The following is an 11,957-nucleotide window of genomic DNA, read 5'->3' on the forward strand; positions in this document are numbered from 1 at the left end:
GGAACACTCACTCCAGCCCGACACTCAAACCACCATAAAATCCAAGCCAGTCACCCTCCGCTTCTCTCAAGCCATTTTCTTGGACCCGTGTAGCAATTTGCTCTGCTCTCCCTTGAAAGCCTCATTATGTGAGTAGCAAACCTTCTCATACCCTCTTTGTGTGTGTGTGTGTGTGTGTATGTGTCTGTGTGTGTGTGATTATCGGTCCAGACACTTGAACCATTTTTGGGGTGGTGGCGGGCCCATCCTATGCAGTGACCCAAACAATCTGGAAAATGGTGGTAGCCTTTCTACCTGTGTCAGTACCTGAAGCTTGTCTACACAGTCAGCGCGCGGCTGCAAGATCCATCGCCCCACCATGCTGTTCTGATTCTGTCCCTTCTCCACTGAGGTTAGAATTAAATTTTCTCAGTGGTTTCCCTACAAAATCAAGGTCCAAAACCTTAGCCTGCCATCTAAGGCCCATAATTTTACCTTTATCTTTCTAGGCTTGTCTCCTCTACAGTTTTTAAAAAACCCCGTTATTTAGCCAATAGCTGAAGTACTTATTCCCAAAGGAATTGAAATGTCTGTCTTGTATTCATAATTGGCCTTGCATTGTGTTTCCATTGTTGTCTTAAAATATTACTTGTATCTTATGATGTTATTGAAACTTTTAGTTCTTAACAATTTTCCTGTACTGTTATTTTAAGAAGACATTCTTTGTTCCTCCTACAGGACGTAAGGCAAAGCCTGGCACCTCATATGTGCTTCACGAATGTTTATTCTTCTGATGTGATTTTATAATGAGTCATAAATCTACTCCAGGATTTCTCAAGGGTGAAAAATTAAAACAAAGGATAATTTTTAATGTGGACTTTACAGCCAAATTTTATGTTTAAACATGTATGACTTTATCGGATTGGGTTTGGAAAAATATTTTTTAAAAGAGAAATGAAATGGATCTGTCCTTTAGTCTGTTGTGATAAACAAACACACTTTTCTCACAACTGCCACTTATCAATGATAAACCATGCCTTGGCTGAATTATTACATCAATTGGTTTATTTTGAATGTATTGATTTTTTAACAGGAATTTAAAAAATAATACTTTTTTAGTACAGATTTTAATCATTCAACCAGTACTACTAGCTACCTTGTTTCCAAAAAGTAAGACATGGTCATTTGTTTCCACTGTGCTGGTGTTTACATGGGTCTACAGAAGCGGGACTGTGGCTCCATCAAAAAAGCATTTCTCTTCTTTAAGCCCTCTATGTAGTCTCCTTCCTGGGAAGATAATAGCTCAAGGAGAATAAGTTGGGGCATCACAGCTCTCTCAGTGACAACCGCAGTCATGCCAATAACGCTTCCAGCACGATGACACTGGATATGCCAGGATAACCATTAGAATTCTGAACTATTTGCATGAAGATCAAACATGTAGGTGGCTCACCTTTCCCTTTAACTTACTTAGATGCAAAGACAAGGATGTCCAACAGAAAGCCTTCCATGGTCTAGAAGCTACTTGGACAGTATTCATACCAAATCCCTTCTCAGAAAGCCTACTAATAATATCCCCAAATAGGCTCTATTCTCATTTACTAGCTATTAACAGCTTGTTCAGTAAAGACAGATGAGTCTACAGACCTGCACACATAACCATCTGGGAGGAGGGGGCTGGAGATTTGAAAAGAAAAAGACGTTCGTAAGAAATGCTTTGGGTCACATACTGAGACTTCCTTGAATATTTCCGAGAACCACACTAGAGCTTGAGTTGCCTATTTTCACTGTGCTTTTGTGAAGGTGACACTGCTTGCAGACTAAACCACATGATTCATAGTTCTCAAGTACTGCCTCAGCTCCACACTCTGAATTCTACAGCACTTAGTTTCCCTGGTACAACTTCAGCTACCATTCACTACAAAACTCACTGTACGTACACAGCACTCAAGACATTCTTTGGTGTCTAGGCTCTTTCCCACCTCACTCAACACCCTTCGTATGTTTCATCCCTCCGAGTTAACTACCATTCCCTTCATTCCATTTTCTCACTCATAACTCCTGCCAACAGCCTTCCATGTCTGAAACAATTTCCATTCAGCAACCTCCACATTCCTCACTTTTAAATGCTCCATATATTTGGATAGTCTGAAGAAATTTTAAAATTCCCGAGGTCTCCTTAGAGGACTTTTATATCTGCCCCAATCATTTGCTGCTCTCAAACATACTTTCCCACACTATGTTCCTCTCTTGTACTTCTCTGGCTTGCAATATTGATCGTAGCAGCATCTAAATCTGGCAGTGGCATACTAGGATGCTAAATAAACCTTCATTCATAATGACGGAGGCTAATGAAGCAGTTCTCTAAGATAAGGTCATGATGGCATGTGAGGAACGTGTCAGTAAGCTCCCTCAATCACTAAGATTTATTTTATTCCTTTTAAAAAATGCAGTCTCATTTTCTAGCTGCACAAAGCAAAATGCATTATCACAAATTAGCATCAGGTTTCTTAACTAATGTGTATTTTTTTTTTAAATATCTAGAATCACCACGCATGGCTGGTTGTAACACAAGTGACATTTATCAGTAAAATATGGAATTAATTCCATGAAGACTAAAAGCCTAAGTAGAGAATGTTTTAAATATGCTCACATACTTGAAGGGTTTCTGGTAAATATAATCTGAATATTCCAATGATATCCCAATTAGGTTTCTAGTCTTTGCATCAGATGAGTAAAATAATCATTCCTAAATTAATACCACGTGTCCAATAATGATTACATTTTATTATTGCTTTTGCACTGGTCTTGTAATAACCAGCCAACAAATCCAGAATAGCAGTTTATATTATAATGTTGTCACCTTTTTGTGGGGATTTGATCCTAAATATGACCAGAAAATCCAGTTCAAAAATATCTCCTTGGACCCATTTCTTGGTTCCCATTCCATTCTATCACATTCCCAAAAAGGATAGGTAAAATAGAGGTGTTTTTATTTATCAATCAGTTAGTAGAACAACAATGGGAAAAGCAGCAATTCTTTTTTATGTCAAGAGCTTGTCACTTTATTTTCAGGCAAGAGCTGACTTTAAATTCTTAAATATTGACTAACTAGCTTCCAGTTAAAATGTAGATTGAACACAAGTATTTACTATTTTCCCTCCAGAAACCTCACTTAGACGGTAATAAAGATATTAAAACACAAAAACCCACAAATATAAAGAAAACAAGAAAAGAAATGAAAACAATATTTTGAAAGTTGGGTATCAGATGGGTGAACGGTTACTAACTTAGGAAACTTGAAACAGCTTGGAAATGCTTTGAGGTAGGCAAGCCTCAGTGTAACTCCAGAAATAAGTAGTTGTATATTACATACCACAGAAAGCCTCGATAATTGGGGCATCAATTACCTCTGAAAGTGGGGGGTTCAAGTGAAGCTAAAAGCCAGAAGCTTAGTTGCAAATCTATACAAGAAACAACCTCATAGATCTCCCCCAGTCTGCTCAGCCAAATGAGTACCCCTGCCCCCACCAGGAAAGAAAACCAAAGGTTTGCACACTGGAGAGGTTGAAACAGGAGACTCTGGCCTCGCCTCATGACACATACTACAGGAGTACTGTACTAAAAACAGGGAGAACAGAACAAATGTGAAACTTCTGAAGGGCGAATCCCCCCACCCTTGCCCTGACCCCTTCTCCCATTCCATCCCAAAATGCTGGCAGGAACTCAAAACCCTCAAGCATGAAATTAGAGGAGTCATGTCTAGGGAAACTGACTCTGCAAAAACAAACAAACAAACAAACAAACAAAAACCCTACAAATATTGACAGCTGGGGTTCCTCTATGAAAATAGCCAGATTATTTTAGCGGGAAGCCTACTACTCGACAAGGTCATCCACTCATTCAGAACTTATAAGCAACCTTTATTGGTACCTTGAATACGAGCATACAGCCAATAATAACACTGAAAGAAAGAAAGATCTATGATACAAAAGATATAGACCAAAACTAAACAAACAGGAGAAAAAAGAGAGAACAAACAATAAAACATAAGAAAACTTCAAATAAACAAAAATAACTAATCCTCATAATCCTCAGAAAAATAAAATAGATATAACATCCACAGAACAAGAAAAGGAGGCTACAAAAAAGCAACATTTATTGAATAAAAACAAATTCATGGGAATTATGAAAAAACAGCAGAAATAAACATTTTAAAGGAAGACATGGAAGATAAAGTTTATTTAGAAAGTATGACATATCTGTTCAAAAGTTAGAAAATAGAAAAAGGATAAGAAAATTAGAGGATCAATCTAGATGTCCAATATCATTTTTAAAAGAATATTCAGAAAAAATAAATGAAACAGAGGGGTAGAAAATTATTAAAGAAGTACTTTGAAATAGTATCAGAACTAAACAAAGTAGCTTCCAAATGGAAGAACTCACAAAATGCCCCGCACAACGCATGCGCAAAGGAGACTATAGGAGCTAAAACCTCCCACAGGATGAGAAACATAAAGATCAGGAATCAAACTAACATCGACTACATCATGTTATTATTAATACAACAACTGCACAATAACATAAGGTGCAACATCAGAATCTAGAAGATAATGGAGCAAGGCCTTCAAAATCTTAAGGAACATGATTTGTGTTCTAACAACCTAGTCAAATGATCCACTCATTGTCAGAATAGAATAAAGACAGCAAGTTCTCAAAAAACACATTTCCTACGAGCTCTTTCCTAGGAAGCACAATAAGATGTGCTCCATCACAGCAATAGAGGAAGAAAGAGGAAGACATGGAATCTAGGAAATAGTGGGTACCACATGGGAGAGAGGGAAGGGGAATCCCAAATAAGGTGATGAAGGAAGATTTCTTGGCAGCATTGTATGACCAGCCTAAATATCAGCCAGTCCAGACTTGGGGTGGGGGGACCAGGGGGGTGCTAGTTGGTTATAAGAAAGATGTCTTCAAGGAAACAAAAAATGATGTGATAGGTTACCTGATGTAATTAAATATATCCAGAGGATATTTGCATTTCTGGTAGAGAGCTCAAGAATGATTCATGGTAGTAAACAGTATACAAAACTAAACAAATGAAGAAAAGGAGATGATTATTAACTCTAGGGAAAACAAACAGGTATAAAAGAATGCTATGAATAATATTTACAAGGGAATAATAATGTACCTAATGAATACTAATCTAACAAAAATTATGTTGAGAAAATGTGAGGGCTAAAGTATCTTTCATAGTAGGAAGTTAGTAGATAATATCTAAAGATGAAAATTATGAAATAAAACTAGAAGCATATTGAGAAATACAAAATTAAATACTAAAAGAAAGCTAAAAGATTCAAAGACATTGCTTCTTGAAAATGGGATTTGGGAATAGAAAGAGGTGGAGCAAGGGAATCCTGTTTTTCATGTATAGCTTTACGGAACTATTTGACAATTTAAACTATGTACATATGTAACTTTGATTAAAAGTAAAACTAAATATAAAAATTAGAAAATGTGCTAGCTACAACTTACTGGTCCAAAATTGTAAGAAAGACAAGTGTAATTAGAGCTGATTCTAAAATGTATGTGAAAATGCAAAGTATATAGAAGTGCCAAGACATGCATACTTTTTATAAACTTCATAATTAAGACAGTGTGGTACTGGCATAGAAATAGACAAAGCAGTGAAACAAAGAAGAATGAAGAAAATATTCATACATATACAGTCATCTGATTTGTGACAAAAGCATCACTGTAATTTAGGGGGGAAGATTGGAATTTTTAATAAATGTTGCGGAACTAATTGTGTATTCATTTTGGGGAAAAATGACCCTTACTTCACACCATATACAAAAAGTTAGTTTGAAGTAGATTATAAATTTTTAAAGTAAAAAATAAAGCTTTAGGAGAGAACAACGTAAAATATTTATAAACCTGGGATAAGATTTAAATAGTACAACATAAAATTTCCAGTCAAGATGGTGGAGAAGGTTAACTCTGTGATTGCTTCCTCTCACAGCCACATCAAAATTATAATTAAACTACAGAACAACCATCATTAAGAATCATCTGAAGTCTAGCTAAACTGAAGCCCTACAACTAAGGACATACAGAAAAAGCCACATTGAGATACTGGTAGGAGGGGCAAAGACATGGAACGGGCTGGTCCCACACCCGTGTGTGACCATTGAAAGTCAGGAGGGATAGCTCGGCTGCAGAGGACCCCCTTGAGGAGCCAGAGGTCCCAGCCCCACACCGGGCTCCTCAGCCTAGGGCTCCAGTGCCAGGAAGAGAAGTCCCCATACCTTCTGGCTGTGAAAACCAGTGGAGATTGTGGCTGAGTGAGACGGAGGGCACCTGGAGTCTCAGGCGCTCCTCTTAAAGGGCACGGGCTTACCTGCTAATGGATTCACTTGCTCTGAGCTCCAGCACTGAGGCAGCAGCTCAAAAGGTTCCAAGGACATACAGGGAGGAACTGATTTGTCTCGCCTCAAGACGAGGGCAGGAGGGGAGGCTTTCCCCTGGAAAGAGGAGCTGGAGGAAGCCATTGCTTCTTTGTTGAGCCCTCCCGCCTCCAGGCGTGCATATGCAGGTGGCCACCATATTTGAGTTTCCATCAATCGCCCACCCTGGTGATTCCCTGAGGCCCTGTCCAACCCAACTTTTGGGCACACCCAAGCCGCTTCCAGTGGCTTTTCCATACAAACTGCTTGTCTTGTCTCATGCTGTGGCTCTTCCTAAAATCACTCAAATGTTCACAAAACCCAACCAAGCAGCATCTGGCTTTGGCATGTTCCATACCTTTGACTGAGTAGCCCTAAGTCTGGCACTAGAGAGAGCTGGCCTCAGTTCATGGCGAGGCCTCAGGTGGCACCTCCAAGCCCAGTACCACTTGCGGCCATCTGCAGATTGTATAATGGTTATGCCCCGTGGCTCAGGCAGGGCACAGCTGCAGCTGAACTTGGTCTGCCCCTCCCAGTCAGACCAGGGCCTGGCACATCTAGCGGACAGTTTTGGACCAAGCTGGAGCATCACCCAACTACTACCGGAATGACACCCAAAGGGCACACTGGGCAGGCACCAGAGCCCCGCTAAAGCAAATCCTGCCCTGTAAGGTAAACCTCTGTACACAATACCTCCTCCACTATAGTCACTGCCAGTCCTCACAACCAATCAGCCTGAGGGTCAATCCCTCCCATTGACCTGTGGACAGCAACCAAGGCTCAACTACAACAGGAGGGCACACACAACCCAAGGGACACACCTAGAGCACCCAGCTCAGGTGACTGGGCCCCACAGGGTACCTACTACATAAGGCCACTCTACTAAGACTGGGCAACATAGCAGCCCTACCTAATATGTAGAAACAAACACAAGGAGGCAGGCAAAATGAGGAGACAGAAAAAGAGCTTCCCAGACAAGAAAAAGCTGAAGGAATACATCACCACCAAATCAGTATTACGAGGAACCATAGAGGGACTTCTTTAAAATGAAAAAAAAAAAAAAAAAGAAAAAAAAAAAAGCTCAATTTTATTATTCATTAGGCAAATATAAATTAAAATCAGAAAGGATACCACTCTGTACTCACCAGAATAGCTCAAATTTAAGACAGGTGATAGTAAAAGTTGATGAAAATGTGTGGCAACTGGAATCTTCATATGTTGCTAGTAGAAATTTAAATTATATAACCATTTTGGAAAATTGTTTGGCAGTATCTATGTGCCTATACTAAGTGCCAGCAATTCCCCTTCTAGGTATACACACAAGAGGAATGAATGCACACACCCAGCAAAAGATATACAAGAATACCCACAGCAAACGTATTCATTAAAGTGAAACACTGGAAATAACTCAAATCTTCATCAGCAATAGAATGATAAACAAACTATGGTATTTTCATACGTTGACATACTGAGTAGCAATTACAAAAAGCCAACCACTATTCTATGCAACGATATGGATGAATTCCACAGACATCGTGTTGGGAGAAAGAATCTAGACGCAAATGAGTACATATACCAGGGGTGCCAAAAACATGTATACACCTGACTTGTATTCATCTTTTGTTATTGGTATATATTGAGTATTACAATTTTAAAAGAGTTTTTTTCCTTTCTTAAATTGTGTGTACATTTTTTTGCACATTCTGTAGTATGGTTCTGTTTATCTGAGGTTTGCAGGCAAAACTCATTTTTACGGATAGAAGTCAGAGCGATTACTGCTGAGGACAGAGATATTGACTGGAAAGGAGCACAAAAATGCCTTTTGAGATACTGGAAATACTTTGTATCTTGAATTGACTTGTGGATCTGTGGATATGTTCATAAACAAAAATTCAACAAAATATATACGTCCAATTCATGCACTTTACTGTATGTTATACCTCAACAGAAATGTTTGTTTGGGGGACATCCTCTTGCATGTTCTTTAAGCTCCTTCACCTTACTCTGAGTCTCCATATCACCACTCCCTCTTATTTCCAGTAATCCTGAGGGAAGCCTATCTACTCTTGGAGCCAAGCTGAAAGCAGGTTCCCAACTGTTCAGTTCCATGATTCTTCCGGTATCACACCATTAAAACACCCTCTTCCCTAACCACTCAGAGTTACAGTTTAACCATCTCAAGCTTAATCGTCTCAAAATATATGCTGTTCCAGACAGTCCAGCCTTCCATCAGCCTTAAGTAAAATGCTTGCTTTTGGGGAAATTGCATAGACTATTTTTAAGATTCCATGCTGCCATCTTATCCCACATTCTAAGCTTGCTCAAGTCCTGCTCCCCTCCCATGCCCCCCAAAAGGACAAAAGCAGAAAAGAAAAAAAAGATAGATAAAGAAAAATGGCTCTGTAAATTTCTAAAAAACATTTTTTTTCTGGTAGCACAAATTTCATTTTATCATTTTGTAATTCTCATATTTTTCTTCTTCTCCCTTTCTTTTACACTATTCTATTCCTTCTTTTCTCTCTAGCTATATCTTATAATATTTAACATGATATATGAAGAATGAAATAGCTCCAGAATGATTTTTTTTCCATTAATATACATTTTAGAGCAGTGTTATGTTTACAAAAATATTGAGCGGGAAGTAAAGAAAGTTCCATATACTTCCTTTCCAAGACACCCCACTTTCTGCCTACATTTTTCCTATTATTAACGTCTGCTATTGGAGTGGTACAGTTTTACATTGATTAACCAATATTGATACATTATTATGAACTAAAGTCCATAGTTTGAGTTCACTCTTTGTGTTGTACAGTCTATGAGTTTTGACATATGCATAGTTATATACCTACCATTACAGTATCACACAGAATAGTTTCTGTGCCCTAAAAATGCCCTGTGTGGCAACTGTTCAATTCCCCACCCCCATCTTCACCACCCCCACTGAACCCCTGGCAATCTCTGCTATTTTCATTTTCTCCATAGTTTTGCCTTTTCTAGAATGTCACATAGTTGGCTTCTCACTTGCAATATGCACTTAGTTTCCTCCATGTCTTTTCATGGCTTGATAGCTCATTTCTTTTTATTGATGAATAGTATTCCATTATTTGGATGTACCACAACTTGTTTATCCATTCATCTAGTGAAAGAGATCTTGGTTGCTTCTAATTTTGACATTTCTGAATAAAACTGCTACAAACATTTGTGTCCAAGTTTACACATGGACATAAGTTTTCAACTCACTTGGGTAAACAAGCTGGGAACATGGATCATATGGTAAGATTATGTTTAGTTTCATCTTTTTTTTTTTTTAACATTAAAAAAAAAAAAAAAAAAATGAGGCACTTCTCCAGAATAGGATATTGAGAATAGCCTTTTTCCCACTGCTACTCTAGTCCTGCTCAATAATAGGTCTCATAATAGTTAACGTTTGGGATATCCAAGATGGCGGAGTAGACAAATACCGTGCCTGCTTTTTTCCATGCACACATTAAAATTACAACTACATTATAGAACAATCAACCAGGAGAACCACCTGAAGTCTAGTTGAACAGATATACCACAATATAACAAAGAAGCCACATTGAGACTGGTAGGAGGGTGGATACACAGAATGGGCTGACCCCACACCTCCGCGTGGTAGCTGAGAATTGAAAGGGATATCTCGGCTGCAGAGGTTCCCCCAGGAGGAGTGAGGGAACCCCAGCCCCACACCAGGCTTCCCAGCCCAGAGTACCAGTGCTAGGAAGAGGAGCCCCCATCTCTGGCTGTGAAAAACAGTGGGGGTTCCGACGAAGGCTGCGAAAAACCCAGACACCCTCTTAAAGGGCCTGGGCACAGACTTACTTGCTTGCAGGCACTCACCCTGGGCCTTGGTGGTTGGACAGTGACTCAGGGGGCGTTGGAGGCTTATGGTGGGCAGCGGTATGCGGATTCTGGGCGAGTGCTGGAGGATAGTCACCATTTTCCCTATGGAGGCCCTCGTCCTATACAGCTTGCAGGCAGACGCCATCCTCTCTGGCCATCTGAATCTGATTGGTCTGTTGAGCTCCACTGCTTCACCCTGCTGACTCCCTGGGACCCTGTTCTACTCAACTTCCCCATCGCCAGAGGCACTTTCTCAGTGAGCAGCCAGTGCCATCTGCATTGCATACTTTCTTGGAAACTATCAGAGTCCACAGACTCCAGACAGGTGGTGACTGGCCGCAATGTGCTCCTGAGACTTTTGCTGAGTAGCTCCGGGCTCAGCACTGGCACCAAACCAGAATCTACATTAACTTGGTGAGCACAGCTCATCCCACTCTGGCGACTTCATGAGACCCTGCCTCACCTAACTTTTGTACTGCAGGAGGCTTTATCAGTGGCTGAACTTTAAGGGAGCCAGCGGGTGACAACAGGTCTTGGGGGCATCTTGGCTTTTTGTGGAGCTACCCCAGGCCCTGTACTGTTGGCAGACATCCTCGGTTCACAACGTGTCCTCTCCTACATGCCTCCAGGTTCAGCACAGGCAATGAACAATCACGGATCCCTTTGCAGTTCCTACCTGATAGGCCCTAGCCGGTAACAGGCAGTGGGTGACCTGAGCCTGCACCAGGGATGTAGGGTATAGCATATGGAATATAGTCAGTAATATTGTAATAACTATACATGGTGTCAGATAGATACTGGATTTATTGATGTGATAGATGGGATAGGGTCGGGGTGCCAGGGTGTAAAAGGTGAAGGGATTAAGAAGTACAAATTGGTAGTTACAAAATAGTCACAGGATGTAAAGCAAAGCATAGGGAATATAGTCCATGATGTGGCAATGACTATGTATAGTGCTGTGTGGATATTAGACTACTCAGGGGGATCACGTGTTATATAAATGTCTAACCACTATGCTGCACATGCTGTATACCTGAAATTAATATAAAATAATATTGAATGTTAACTGTAATTAAAAAATTAAGAAGGAAGGGGGAAGGTGAAGGGCAATAAGAGGTCCAAATTTTCAGGTATAAAACAAATAAGTCATGGAGATGTAATGTACAGCATAGGGAATATAGTCAATAATATTGTGACAGCACGGTACGGTGTCAGATGGTTGCTGGACTTATCATGGTGATCACTTCTTTAGGTATATAAATGTTGAATAACTATGGTGTAGGCCTGAAACTAATATATGTTAGCTATATTTTTTATAAAAATCTTTAAAATTTTTTAAAAAAATAGTTAATATTTTAACATCTTATCCTCGACCTTTCTTCTCTTAAAGGAGCCTCTGAACTCCTCTGTACAACACATCAGAATCAAGTAAACCGGGTGATGAGGAAGACAACCAAAATGCCTTGAATCAAATTCCGTTGGTAAGATCTCTATCTTTTTCTTAGGCTAATGAGCTTTGAAACGTTAGGCCATGTTTGACTTCAAGATCCAAGTTTGACTTACTTGCTCCTCGTGGCAGTTCCTTAATCTTCCATAGCCTCAGTTTCCCATCCATAAACGGTCATAAAATCACTGCACAATGGAATTGAAGAAAGAAATTTGATGAGC

General features: G+C 39.7%; 1 long non-coding RNA gene across 3 annotated transcripts in view; it reads left to right on the forward strand.

Moving 5' to 3' along the window:
- The window catches only part of LOC109457120 (uncharacterized), a 20,349-nt gene continuing 8,392 nt past the window's right edge, over window positions 1-11,957 (forward strand). For all 3 annotated transcript variants that reach the window (XR_012495436.1, XR_012495437.1, XR_002138963.2), the window contains exons 1-2: window positions 1-128; window positions 11,680-11,770. This is a non-coding gene — a long non-coding RNA (uncharacterized LOC109457120). The remainder of the gene's footprint in view (window positions 129-11,679; window positions 11,771-11,957) is intronic.

This window comes from Rhinolophus sinicus, linkage group LG04 (genome assembly GCF_036562045.2).
Source record: "Rhinolophus sinicus isolate RSC01 linkage group LG04, ASM3656204v1, whole genome shotgun sequence".
Taxonomy (NCBI): Eukaryota; Metazoa; Chordata; class Mammalia; order Chiroptera; family Rhinolophidae; genus Rhinolophus; species Rhinolophus sinicus.